Source organism: Struthio camelus, chromosome 6, assembly GCF_040807025.1.
Source record: "Struthio camelus isolate bStrCam1 chromosome 6, bStrCam1.hap1, whole genome shotgun sequence".
Lineage (NCBI taxonomy): Eukaryota > Metazoa > Chordata > Aves > Struthioniformes > Struthionidae > Struthio > Struthio camelus.
The window spans coordinates 39,883,513-39,898,171 of NC_090947.1; the positions used below are offsets into that span (position 1 = coordinate 39,883,513).

At 38.1% G+C, this 14,659-nt stretch overlaps 1 long non-coding RNA gene across 1 annotated transcript in view; it reads left to right on the top strand.

The window, feature by feature from the left end:
• LOC104145705 (uncharacterized) overlaps window positions 1-14,659 on the top strand; it is a 175,423-nt gene that overhangs the window by 61,561 nt on the left and 99,203 nt on the right. The gene's annotated exons all lie outside the window — the stretch shown is intronic.

The window sequence follows — 14,659 nt, forward strand, 5'->3', positions numbered from 1 at the left end:
ACGGTTATGGCAATAGATTTACAAGTATCTGTAATGCACACTTAGAATAAAACCCTATTGATAGTGCAGAGGCTTTTATTTGTCTGCACAATGGCACAGAACAAACTGAGAGATGCCTTCACAGTAAGACACTTTGTTATTTTGATTTCAGTTCTGATTCTCTTCAAACATGAATCATTAGCACCTTCATTTAGATCTTCTAAGCGTGAACAGAAAACAGATAAATTCAGAGGGGTCCTGTGAAAGAAGATTGAGTCATGTGGGAGAGAGGTGGTTTCATTATTTATCATCATTTTGGCTTCCTGAACAAAAAAAAAAAAATGCTAGTATTCTTGAAGGACAAGTTCTTCTAGTGGAAACTGGTGTAAAAATGACACTGTATAGTAATTACTAATGATGGAACATAGTTTTGTTAAGCATTAATGGAAGAAGTTTCTGTTTGCAAATGGCAGTAAGTATTCTGGGCTGACTTGTTGCTTACTGGCTCTGTGCCTCAGTTTTCTATCTGTGAAATGGGAACCGCATACATTTCTCATAAGCACTTTTTTGTGAGATTGTTGAGTAATGTGCTATAAAAATGTAAATATCTATTTTGTTCAGTTACAGATTTAAAATCCTTGAAAGCAGTTATAAAGAGAGCCATTTTAATTTCACTTTGACTTTTAATTCAGAGCAAAATAGTCATTCCTAGGATGGCTGTATACGAGGTCTGTTAAGTTCCCTTTATAGTATGCATAATTCATTTCTGGAATAGCTGAGTCAACCATTTAAAACAGTCTTTAAAGTTCTCTAGTAATAAGCCAGAAAGCCAGTCTTCAGAAAGGTCAAGAAGGCCAAAACATGATCTTTCTCTGAGAAATAGTTACTCTCAATAAATCTCTTCTTATTTGTAATTTATTGTTTGTACTCTTTGTAGCTCTACAATTCCGAGACTTATCATGTGCTCAGAATAAGTTGTTCTTTTCTTAAGTTCCCAGCCCAAGTGCCAGTTGTGTTCTATTTCTTATGGCAAAGTGAAGAGAATTAACCAATGCAAATTTCATGCTACAGGCAACCATCTGATGGCAACTCTGCATTACTGGGCCAGCCCAGCTCCCATGTGAGAAATGGAATCAAGGACTCCATAAGGGCATTTCAAACTAGTGGTTAAGTCAGCGGAGCAGTGGTTTCCCATGATGAGGGGCTGCTCCTGCAGTGTCTCAGTCCCCTAGATTGCATCTAGATTGTAGTAGTTCAACTAGAAAATAGCATCCTTTACATGAAAATTGGGTCTCTGCCATTATTGCTGGACACTCTTGTTCTGTGAAACTTTGGAGCACTTCCCATAGTAAATAATTAAGCCAGGCCTTGTCAGCTGATTACCTTTGAAATAAAAAGAAATTGTTGCATTTAGGAGAACCTAGCCTCTAGAACTACTGTGAAGTATATTGAAGTAATAAAAGAGTTGGGACCGTTTGATCACACAAATAACACGAATATCTGCAGAATAAATAAACTGACACCATTAGATTTTTTCTATAATGATGAATAAGTGATAGACAGAATTATTTATGTAGCAGTGCTACATGTCAAATACTGGGCTTGATAGATCTGGGGCCCAGCATGGCATATGCAGTGTTCCACTGTCAAAGCTGACATTTACGGTCATTTGCCACACACAGATTTAAGAAAATATATAGCAGAATCAATATGGTGCTATATTGCTATACCATATAGGATAGCACGGGGGGGGGTTCTTTTGTTTCTATCATGTGCTTTATTAGGTTTTATATTTACCTAACACATTGACAGCACATAAGAAATAATAGCAAAGTAATACCTGTGGAGGCAGTGTTTTTTATTAGGATAAATAAATACATTCAATCAGGCATAATAGTTTCGTCTACTGAAGAGACTAAGATTTATTGCTTTTTTTTTGGTCATTTAAGTAAATAATATTCTGTGTGGTTCATAATCTTCTATGAAACACTTCTTTTATCATTTTACCAATTCATAAATGCATTAAGCATACTTCTATATTTAAATAACTTTAGAATAGTCACAAAAATTTAAATCATAGCAGCATGAAAAAAGCACAGCCTGCCAAGATAAATTTAAGTGTCCTAATTTTGATTATTTATGTCATAATCTAAACACTGAGCATATTTTTATATTCAATATATTTGAAAATTTCCAGCGGGATTTTAATTTTTTTAAATATAAAGTGACTGGGAAAAGAAAATATACTATGAGTGTAATTTTCTTGCTCCTCTCCTGACGCAAACAGCTGCGCTAACTTTAAAACTATGTTATTTTATCAGAACACATTTAAGCAATGAGACACAATGGGTGGTGGTGTTATGGTAAGATAATCACCCCTCGAGGTATACTGCGACACTGTGTAGCTGATTACCTCTAATCCTGTTGGGATGTAATTATTTCATGATAACAATATTCTTGGAGCTGCCTTATTGCTGTTATCAAATTTCTTTTAGCTTTATATCTAAACACATTAAACAATGACTTTGTCAACTTTGAGGTCCATCGAGATTAATCCTTCTTTTCACAATGTTTAATTGGCATTGGAATATGTCTTTAAGTCTGGTTTCAGTTTCCTCTTAAGATTCCAAAGAATTGCAGGAAGAACACCTGAAGATTCTGGTCCGTCCTAATGAAGCTGAACTGCAGAACATTTTTTTTTTTAAATGAATTAAAATTGGAAAAGGAGTCTAGTTGGCTAACAAGTGTTCCAAGCAAACTAAGAATAGGTCTGCACTGCAGTCACATCAGTTCTTTAAACCTCCTATTTTCAGTACCTATATGAAGGAGTCTCAACTATGTGGCTAGATAGCTCACTGGAAAAGGCAGCCTCTGGGTCCTAGCAAGGCCTTGTTGATGGGCTTGAAGAGAAAAAGAGAAAACGCAGCTCTGTGCAGGCTAATTTATCTTGCGGCTTTGGTGGTACAACCTACACTGAGCTTCTTGCTACTGGAACAGCCAGCAAGGGTTTACAAGATAGGTGGATGAAAGCTAGCTTGTGTGTCTTGAATGCAAGGTAGACATGACATCTGTTCCTGTTTTGATAAATACTTGATAGGTGTTCAGACATTTGTATTTGCTTGATAAAGGTCTAAGGTATTCAAGCGTTTCCACTTTCTTTGAGATCCATATCATAGTGACATATGGAAAGAAAGTACAAGAGGATGGGAAAACACTGCAGTCTGAAAGCTGAAGTCTAGTTCTGCAGTATTTACTTTTTCTGGCTCATGAAGGCAGATCAGATAACCAGTTCAGCTGCAGAGATCAGAAGTGAAACTGCTTAAATAAGGGTACTTACAGGCCAGTGCTCTAACTTTTAATTGTGAGAAGTGATGTATAATAGAAATTTGTAGTAAATCTTCCATTTCTCTTTCTGTCTTCAATCTTCATCTGTCATCAAATCAAGATATGAATTCAAAATAAAATAGCTGATGTCGAAAGAGTTGATCTTATATCTGATTTATGTGGTCAGGGGATCTGCCTAGACCACAGGGCAGGCATAAGCTGCAGCACATTTCACAGACCTGCTCTCTTCCTTATCCACCTTGAAGACTTATAAGAGTAGGCTGTGGCTCTCCTCCAGTACACCTGCTTGGCTGTCCTGTCCAGAGAAACCAAGACATGGGAAGAGGAGAGCTCTAACACCAACACTGAACTGAAATGGTGGGCTGAGAAGCTGGAAGCATTCCCTGCCCTACACATCTCACAGAAAGCCACTTCAACTCTAAAGTCTTTCTTGATAATTTGTAAAACAGAAGAATGGATCTAGGAGTTAAAACAGATTGAGCTGAATTCTTACATTTGGGTGTAAGAGAATGAGAAGAGCTAGGATTTTGTAAGTGGATGCAATACTACTGTTAAGTCATCACGCTTTCAAACTATTGAACCTTTCTGCAGATGAAGAATTATTCTGCTAAATCCTTTGAGCCCTATTAACTTGAGCAAGGATAAGGAGTTGAAGTGTCCCTTTGAGTCAGAAGAGGTTACAGAATGGAACAGAACGATCCTGAAGCAAAAAACCAACCAACCAAACAAAACACCCTAGAAATGGGGGAAAAACTTAAAGTAAGATTCATGCCTTTTTGTTGCATAAGTTTATGAAAGAAAGACTCTAGGAACCTGGTGAAGTTGGACCAGGGTTTATATACTGTATCCAAAGCAGACTAGGGTCTTTGTACAGTGTGGCAGCAAAAATTCCAGTGGTTTACTTTTAGTTTATATGTGAATGCTGGGCTTTAGGAGCGGTCTTATTATATAGAAAGAAAAAAAGGTTAAGCAGTATGTAATGCTTTCTGGACCTCTGCCCGTTCCACAAATCACGTTCTCCTCCAGGCTTTCTCAGCAAAACATCTTTGTTTTCTAGTGAATGATGTATTCAAAAAGGAGTTGCAATCATCTGTTTACTAAAATAGGGCTTGTTTGTACTCTGTTTGGACTAGATTTCTGTCTGATTTTACTAATGCACGTTCAGTCCTAATCTAATAATCTGATCTGGATTACTCAGTGCTAACAGAGCAGTTATCTATCATGGATGAGTTTATGTGAGGGCAAAGATTTCCAAAGGGAATTTCAGAGTATGTACGTGAATAATAAATTAAGATACAGAGAATGCATTTTCAGTAATGAGGAGGTGAAATGATAATTGAGTGGCTCAAAACTGCTGTGATTTACAGTAGATTTTAATTGAGAGAGATTTGCAAGGTACATGACCATCATACAAGTTAACAGTGTTGAACTGAGAGGACAGAATACTTTTCAAAATGATTTGTGCAAGAGAGATGTTAGCTGCAATGAATTCTACTCATATTCCATTCGATGCAGTTTCATTCTGACTGTCTGAATTCTCTTCGGAATTTAATAGTAGTTTTCTTAATTCTTGCATAGAACTTCTACAAGAACTTGTTGAATTCAGGAAGTGTGGGCTAGATGAGTGGACAGTGAGGTGGATTGAGAACTGGCTGGATGGCCGAGCTCAGAGGGTTGTGGTGAATGGCGCAGAGTCAAGTTGGAGGCCTGTGGCTAGTGGTGTCCCCCAGGGCTCAGTCCTGGGTCCAGTCTTGTTCAATATATTCATCAATGACCTGGAGGAAGGGACAGAGTGCGCCCTCAGCAAGTTTGCTGATGATACTAAACTGGGGGGAGAGGCTAACACACCAGAAGACTGTGCTGCCATTCAGAGGGACCTGGACAGGCTGGAGAGGTGGGCAGAAAGGAACCTCATGAAGTTCAACAAAGGCAAGTGCAAGGTCCTGCACCTAGGCAGGAATAATCCCATGCACCAGTACAGGCTGGGGGTTGACCTGCTGGAAAGCGGCTCTGCAGAGAAGGACCTGGGAGTGCTGGTGGACAACAAGTTGACCATGAGCCAGCAATGTGCCCCTTGTGGCCAAGAAGGCCAATGGGATCCTGGGGTGCATTAGGCAGAGTGTTGCCAGCAGGTGGAGGGAGGTGATCCTGCCCCTCTCCTCAGCCCTGGTGAGGCCTCCCCTGGAGTACTGTGTCCAGTTCTGGGCTCCCCAGTACAAGAGAGACATGGCCCTACTGGAGAGAGTCCAGCGGAGGGCTACCAAGATGATTAGAGGGCTGGAGCACCTCTCCTATGAAGAAAGACTGCAAGAGCTGGGCCTGTTCAGCCTGGAGAAGAGAAGATTGAGAGGGGATCTCATCAACGTGTACAAGTATCTGAAGGGGGAGTGTCAAGAGGATGAGGCCAGCCTCTTCTCCGTGGTGCCCAGCAACAGGACAAGAGGCAATGGGCAGAAACTGAACCACAGGAAGTTCCATCTGAAGCTGAGGAAAAACTTCTTGACTGTGAGGGTGACAGAGCATTGGAACAGGTTGCCCAGAGAGGTAGTGGAGTCTCCTTCCTTGGAGATATTCAAAAGCCGTCTGGATGTGATCCTGGGCAATATGCTCTAGGTGACCCTGCTTGAGCAGGGAGGTTGGACTAGATGATCTCCAGAGGTCCCTTCCAACCTAAACGATTCTGTGTTTCTGTAATTTAACAGGTATATATCATTGAAGGTGGTTCTTAAGCAATATGCCAGCCTTGACAAATAAAAGCAATTTTTCTGATAAAAATCAAGTTTGAATTATTCAAAATTACATGCATCTAGTCCAAAATCACAACCCTGATCACAGCAATAGGATGCAAATGCTGACATTTTGTTTAAGAAATGAGTTTTATTTTGTGTTAGTAAGGTAGCAGGTCTTCAGTGACCAAATTTAGGACTTCAGCTTTGATTTGTGAAAGTTTTTTGCGAGATTTGTGACCTTGATCTAATATTTGAGTTTTGCTGTAGAGCTGACTTACTGAAGGAACAGATTGACTGAGTTTAAAGGCTGCAACAGCAAACATTTGAGTAATAAATCTAAAATGTCAAATAGGAAAATTCGCTTTGGAAGTTTAAGTCCTCGTAAGTATATTTTTGTGTCAGCTGTAAGAAATGACTAAGAATCATCAGTTATTGTGGCCACTGCGTGACATGGCATGTTCTGCTGCCTGCCTTGAAAGGAGAAAAGATTTTTTTACCAGAAATGCAAGCTTGTACTTCTAATGGAGGAGATGGTTTGTGATCCTAAGACGTAGGTGAATGTCTTTCAAAGCCTCAAAGAGATCAAGGATTTCTTGGATCTACAGATGTCATCCCTATAATAGCAGGTCCTAAGGAAGTAGAAGAAGGAATGAAATCAAGGAAGAAAAAAAAATCAGGTAGGAAAAGGAAATCTGATGACTGAAAATGTATCAGTTTCAGAAGCAGAAGAATCAGAAGGCTATTTTTATAGCCGAAAATGTCCAATTGTTACAAGAAAATATTCTGGTAGGCCAAGAGTTAGCAGAAATTAATCTGAAAGAATCAACCGTAGGCAAGTATCTAAAACACTAATACATCAGCTGTAGTTTGCTAGAGTCATGTGCAAGGTAATAGAATCGAGAAGTTTCAGGTTAGGAGACTGCCTTGGAAAACAATGACTCTGAAAAGGGATCACTGTAGATACGATGTCTCACCATGAGCTTTCTGTCCAATAATGTCTTGACAAAGGGTAAATGCAGTGCGGTGATGTGTAGAGTAGGTATAGTATCAAAACAGTCTTGCCACCATCCAGATCATTTGCTGCTAGTACCTTTCCATAGCGTGTATGTTGCAAGCAGAAGTTGATGAAATGTATCAGGGGATGATGTGAAATGGGAAAAAAATTAATGTTTTCCAGATTAGCTGCAATTCTAGTTTCCGTGTGAGAAAGTGGTGGCCGGGATAGTAGTGGTAGGGCAGGGTGGTAGGGTTCTTGCCTTCCTGTCTGTCTTTGTAGTAAATAGGGAAATCTCAACTCTTGGAAGAACTCAGAAAATTCCAGCCCTCCTACTGTCTGTATGGGTCATGTACAGGAGGCAAATAGGGTTTTGGGAGCTGGCCGTAGAAAGCAGAATGAAACTGTCAGAAGTTTAGCAAAAATACTCACAATCTGTCTGAATTTTAAAAAGCTGAAAAGAGATTGCAAATACAGAGGAAATAAAAAAGAAATAAAATAAAGAGAAAAAATACACAAGTCACTTATCAAATAAAAAAGTCTCTTTTTGTCAGAAATTATGAACATAAGCATTTAAATGCACAAGATGAGTAAGAGTTATTCTTTCTGCAGGTCCCCAGCACCGGGGTCTGGAATTTTGCTGGAGATCCTCGTGATTCCTTTTTAAGCTGACACTTCATCATAGCAAAGGGTTTTCATTTCTAATAGTTATTTAAGATGTAGAAATCCAACCTAAAACTTGCTCTTGGCAGGCTAAAATCCTTTATATTTTCATTTAAGAATGCAATTTTACTTACAAAACTAACAAAATCGAATGCCAGCATGAGTTAGTATAGACTGTCAATAATGTATTTTCTTAGTACTGCGATAACCCCTGAAATGTTCTGAGTATTATTCTTAACACAAGAAGGCAGAGTGCCTGCCCAGGAGAGTTTATTATCTTTGAGCAAGAATGTTATTTGTGGTTTAAATCCCACTGAGCTGGAGGAATCTCTGTTCAAGCCCTGCCTTTACAAACTTCCTATTAAATTGATCTCAAATTTTATTCTTAAAAATAATTGTCTGTTTTACAAATGAATGGATGCATATTTATAAGGAGCACTGATATCTTAATGACGAGGCTTGTGCCTTGAAGACCCACGTGTGATTTTCCTGGGAGCAATATCTGAGGTGCCTGGCAAGGATGTTGTGTGATTCCTGCAGCGATGTGGTGGCTTGGCAGCTTCTGGGTGCATCAGTGGAGGAAGGAGGTGAGCTAGGAGGAGCTGCTGGAGTTGACATGACTTGCCTGCCCCTGAATGTAGCAACACAGCCAGCCTGACTGTAGGCCAGCCAGCAGTGGAGTAATAGGTCCCTTAGAGAATTCATGTCATCTCCAGTCTGTAATCCATTATCATTTTTTTTCCACCTTGAGCTTCCCGGTCCGTACGGCACTTGTGTTGTGGCTCTCACCTTATGAAAATTGTAGTACTGTCTGGGAAGTTGACTACTCTTAATCTGCGAGTATGAGCTAAAGTGCGGGTTAGAAAGCCACAATTTTAGACGTGTGTTGCACGTTTTTTACTAAGTTGTTTTAATTATTATTAGCCAACCTTTCCTTCATCTAAAAGTTCTGTGCAGCACCTCATATTTTCTTTGCAAACTTGGCCAGTGATCTTTGAATCTAAATCTTGAAGAGCAGACCTGAAACCTTTAGGTTTCACTGATGTCTAAATGAGCTTACTATTAATGGTGGATGAAAAGCATATGGATTACATTTGCCTCATAGGAAGAGGAATATCCTACTGGCCTTAGTGTCAGCTGATGAAGAGCCTCCAAGATGGACAGTGGATACAAGCTCATATCGAAGTGGTCTGCGGCATAAATGAATAGTTGAGGCAAGGGTAATTAAGAGTTTGGTAACTGAAATGTAGGTCATGAATAGTCCATATTCATTTCACAGAAATCTTATAAAGGAGCCCATTCATCTTGAAGCTGATCAATTGCTTGGGTGACTGGTTTTAGTTTGTTAATAAATATCATCTGGACTCATTATCTGCCTCTCCTTAATTTCTTCCTCTCTCCTCAAAACAAAAAATGGGAGTGCAGCCTTCTTTAAAATGTGCTCCCTTTCTGGTCTCTAATGCCCTCCAATTCTTTTCAAGATAATTTTTACTCTTCTAGCTCACCTGACTCATCACTGTCTTTACCCCTTTATATCTTTACCTATGCTATTTTCACACTTCATTTTTTATTCCTTCATTCCTTTTCTTTCCCCTTGTGCTTCTGACATCTTTTCCCTACCTCCTTTCTTAACAGTTTCTCATAAGTTCAGGAGTCAGAATCCTTAATCAGCTGTGACATGCTGGGCTCGCTCTGTGTCAGGTATACGGCAAGCTCTGAGCCTGCCTTGTGCTGTGGAGGCACAGGGATCTGGAACCAAGATCAATAGACCACTTGAAAGGTGCACTGTAATCCCCCCCGGAGCCTGTCCTGGAACTGAGATGATGTTTAAGAAACTGCAGAAAATAAATGAGATTGTTTTCATTAACCTAGGAAGACCTCAGCAGTGAAACTTGCTTTATATCAAATGTAAGCTGAGAATCAGATCCTTAGGTGAAGTAAATCCAAATATTGTTCTGCTGAGTGGAAAGAAGATGCACTGATTTATTCCAGCTGAAGATATGGCCCTCTACTTCCTATATTCAGTCTTGGCTGTTACCTTTCTAGGCATCTGGCAATGCTGGTATTTTATTATCTGAAAGGAGAACACTGGTAACAAAGGATATAAAAATGCCCTTCACCACTAAAATGAAAATTAAGCACGTATAAAGCCAGTGTAATAAAAATGAGTAGCAGAGCAAAAGGGCTGCTAAAAGATTGCAAATGGCATACCAGTGCAAAGGAGGGACTGAGTTAAGAAATGAACATCTTTACCCAAAACAGTAATTGTAAAAGCATTTCTAGTCTCTATCATTTAGTACAGCGTATTGCTACATTTCTATAGCACATGTAAGAGACAAAAATATTTTGTTTCTGTTCTATCTTGGAATGGATAGAAAATTAAACTGAAAAGCTAGACCTGCTTTGCTTTTCTTACCTTTATGAACATCAGGAAAGTGAAGATCTGAGCTCAGCATATAGGCAGAAATGAATCTAAACCTGTTAGGTTTGGTTGTCTTTCTTTGCGTGCTTTTTCTCATTGTCCTATGCCTTCTTGCATTTGCTTCTTATTCGTTCTGAAGATTTCTTCTTAGGATTTCTCTGCATTCAATTACTGTAAAGTATTATTCTCTAAGAGAATTATTTAAAGAATATATTTAAAGAATATATTCAGTGCTATCTCTTTCTTTGCTGTATTATCACTATATTTATTGTAATTTCTTATGTTTGCAGCAGTATAATTGGTATGAGAACCAAATGTGAGAAACACCAGACTTATACATATATAGACTATACAGTGATTTTTGAAAATTTGTTGCTTATGACACAAATATTGTTTACCTTAAATAAAATTTCCACAGATCACATTGGCTATGGTGCTTGTAAACTGGCGGGAGCTGTATGCAACGCTGAGTCTAAATTTCTAAGTGTATCTGTAAGGAAGAAAAAAAGAGATGGAGGAATGGAAATAAGTCAGAAGGTCAAATAAAGGCATAAGAGAACTGGAGATCGAATCAAATGCTTTTTTCTCTCAGGCGTTGTCCAGTTCCATCTAAATGAACAACGCATGTCCATGTCCTCTTATTTATGGACAGTGTTCTTAGCTGAATTCCTTGAATTTTTTTCTGTGGATTTTTTTTTTTCCTGCTGTTAATGATAGTCGCAGGTTATTTGTTCGTGATGAAAATATTACTGAACAATTGCTTAGGGTATCTTTGTAGACTAGTTAGCTGTAGGTAGGATTCTGGATTTTATTGACTGCATCTCACCTTTCCTCGTACTCTAATAATTTGAATGGTTTTCTCTTAGAAAGCTGATGGAACAACTGCAAAGATAGCACAGGTACTAAGATCCTCAATAATTAGAAGCCCAAGCAAAGAAGCAGCAATTTTGAACTTCAAAGTTTTTTATGGGTGTATCAGTATGGGTGCTGGCAAGGAAGCAAACAGGTGCCCTTTGCACCTTCATCTTTTGGTATGATGGTGTTTCCTGAAGGAGAAGCTGAAGAGATGAGGGCAGTTTATGGGTCTTCAGCCCTTGGAGTTGCCGTATATTTGTTTTAGCGTACTGTTGTGATCAAAACAGAAGTCAGTTAGATCATGTAGAGCTGTCTGTCAGAAAGTTAGGATTCATTTATTGTTTTGAATTTTCTGAAATAAAGGAACTTAAGTCCCAAATCAAATTATCTGGGACAATTCTAAAAAAGGCTTTTTTGAATACATACTTTGAGAATGCAGGCAGTTGCAGGTATGCTAGTTGACAATATATATTTTGTTGCCTTTTACAGTAATGATAGCTGAAAATGTCACTGCCATTACATAGCACATTTCATGCTATTTGTGTAATGCCCTTAAGCATCCTGTCCTGCTAAACAGAACTGCAAATTACTGGACCTGGGTAATCTTCCCTCAGCAGCTTGATATTTCTGTTTTTAATTGTCAAACCAATTACTGGAGCTTTCTGCTAGAGATGCTAATATTGTTTTGCACTTAGCCAGGAAGAAAATGTTAAAAATCTTCTAGGAAATAATAAAAAGAAAGCTAAATATACTAGGAATCTAAAAATAAATATTTAAAAGTCAAGGAGAAAAATGTCAAAATGTTATTATTATTTGGGAAGTATTGTGTACTTTAATCATGACAGAGAATTAATATTGCATTAATAGTGTTTTTCGTATCTTGAAATCACACCTTCTTTAAGGAATACAAATTGATAGTGGAATATGTTGAAGGTACTTGTAAAAGCTTTGGTAAATTTAACAGCCTGTGTTGAAAATCATTCTAGAGTTCTTATAAACAGGGTCAATGTAGGTTTATGTGGTGTCAATGTGATCTCTTTTGTACTGAGCTATGAAGTCTTTTAGCACAAATTCCCTCACTCTTAAGCTCTGATTCTCAAGGCCGTGTGCTGTTTTAAAGTCTGCAAAGATTCACTGGAAAAAGTGAGAATTTATTCTGATAGCAAAGAGGTGCCTCAGCTCAGAAGTCTAACCTCTCCAAATGACTGGAAGGATAGGGCCGTGGAAAGGCAGAAGCTTAGGGAATGTGTGCCAATTGTTTAAATCAGAGCTACTTTCCCCCCCTCACAAGGTTTTAACGACTTCAGAGGCTAGCAGCCTCCCTGGGAAATCTTACTATATTGTTATGTTGTATCTGAATAAGAAAATCTCATTCTTTTTTATTATATGTTATTTTTCTGTTCAAGTGTGCCAAATATTTTCTTCTGTAAGTGTTTTCAATTATGTAGTATATGGATGGTGTTGCCTTGCAATATACTGTTCAGTGTGAATAAATGTTTCTGACTAATATGTGTATGGTCATATAATAATAGTGGGAAGAAGCATTATAATGGTGATTTGGACAGTTAGTTAGTTTGTTTTTGTGCAAGGCACAATACTCCTTGGTATAGATGCATACATTTAGAGCATACTTAAGTTGTTCACTTTCTTTATTCCACTTACCAACTTTTAAACTGTGTGACATAATTATAAAAGAAACACTTTTTAATGACTAGTACTTGCATATCTTTTGGGAAATGTCTATTGCTATGACTATATGAGTAACTATCTCTGATGTAATATGATTCTTATCTCAGAAATGTAGCATATATCTATTCACTGGGGATATATTCACCTATATTCACCTCTACCAAACCATTCTGCAAAACTGGATTTTATTCTACCTACTTGACACTCACTTTTTTTTTGGAAAGGATTTTTTTTCAGACACACAAAGAAGTTCCATATGACTTTAAAAGAGAGTTTATTTTTTATGTTTGTGTATGTATACAAATACAGGAATGTATCTATAGGTGTACATTATATGTATATATAAAAATATGTGTGTGTGTGTGTGTGTACATTTTTAAACTCATATGTATATATATGCAGAAATGATATTGTTAATAAATAATAGTCCATTTGCAAACTTCTATACACATATTTTAAATTAGATGCTTTACTCAAGATTTTTAAATTGACAATTGTACTTTTACTGATAGATTACTATATTTTCCTGGTGATGGCTCTCTCCTGAGCTGTTTTATTATTTCCTCTATCAACTGTTTGCCAGCGGAACTATTTTGCAGAGATGCTGAATGAACATAGTACCAGCGACCCCCGAGCCCACGCTGCCCCTCGGAGGCACTTGATTTTGGAGCTGTTGTGAGCGCCTGAAGTCCTCTTTCAGGGGAATTGCTCACGTGGTGGTTTGCCAGCAGCCTGCTTTTCAAGGTGGCTTTTCTTTCCCAGGGAGCTGCCTTATATCCTTGGGCAAGCCAGCTGGAGCAGTGCTATTGAAGGCACTGTAGTAGTTTGATTAAAACCAAGGTTTTTGGAAATGCTCAGCTTTACCAAAGTCAAAGAGGAAATTCAGGTTCTTTAGCTCCAAAAGGACAGCGAATTTGAATGGGATCAACATCATGATCCTATGGCTCTGGCTCTGACTATTTGTTCTGGATGAATGGTATACCAGGAAGAGGTTGCACACAGATTTACATCTGGATGTGGTTCTGTGGGAATTCAGAAAAAGTGGGGCATAAGACGAAAGCAGGTAGTACAATCAGTTAAAGCAATTGATTTGATTTTATTATTGTTCTGCTTACACCCTGGCTTTCCTGAGGAAGACAGGAATGACTGTCCTCTAATAGGATATACGTTTGGTTTGTTTTTTTAACAGCAGACAATTTTAGGTTTTAATTTTTCTTCTTTTTACATCTCTTCCACAAGAGCTGGGTTCCTCTCAAGCCACATCTATAATAATTAGAATTCAATGAAATTTTTCCTCACTGATTTGCTTTTTTTAAATGGCAAGTACATTTTTTTGCAAAATATTTGTTTTTCATGACATAACATGTCTGCTTTGACCCCCAAAATAGTCCTTTTTAAATTGGCAAAATCCAAATACAGCTTTTTGTTTCAGTTTAGTGTGGATCAGTTTCATATTAACTTGATACATTGGATAAGGAGAGAAGGTCAAAGAATGGGTAGACAGGTTCTGGAATGAAGTATGGAGGAAATGAGCACATGCTAGCATGGAGGCTTAGGCAAGTGAAAATAAGCCTCAGAACAGAAGGAAGTTTAACTGATCCCAAATACTGAGGCGACAGCGTTTTGCCCAATTTTGCAGTGTTAATGGTAGGATATTGTGCTTTTTCATGCCCTTGTGATGGAATGTAATTAGAGAATGATACAATGTAGATAGAGACTTTACCATTGAATGTAATTTTTAGTCTCACAGGAATCTAGATGTTTAAGAACAGCTTGCAAACTGATTAATTTTAAATCCCTTAACATGAATAGTTTTTGTATTAAAAAATAAACCTGCCAGCTGCAAAAGATATTGCTGTAGAAATCTACTAAGAATGGTTTGCTACATCTTCACAGGAATACTTTTGTGGTCAGACCCATTTTGATTACTGTCCTGTGAAAATATTTTCAAGTATTGGAAACTCTGTAATAAAACTTCAGCAG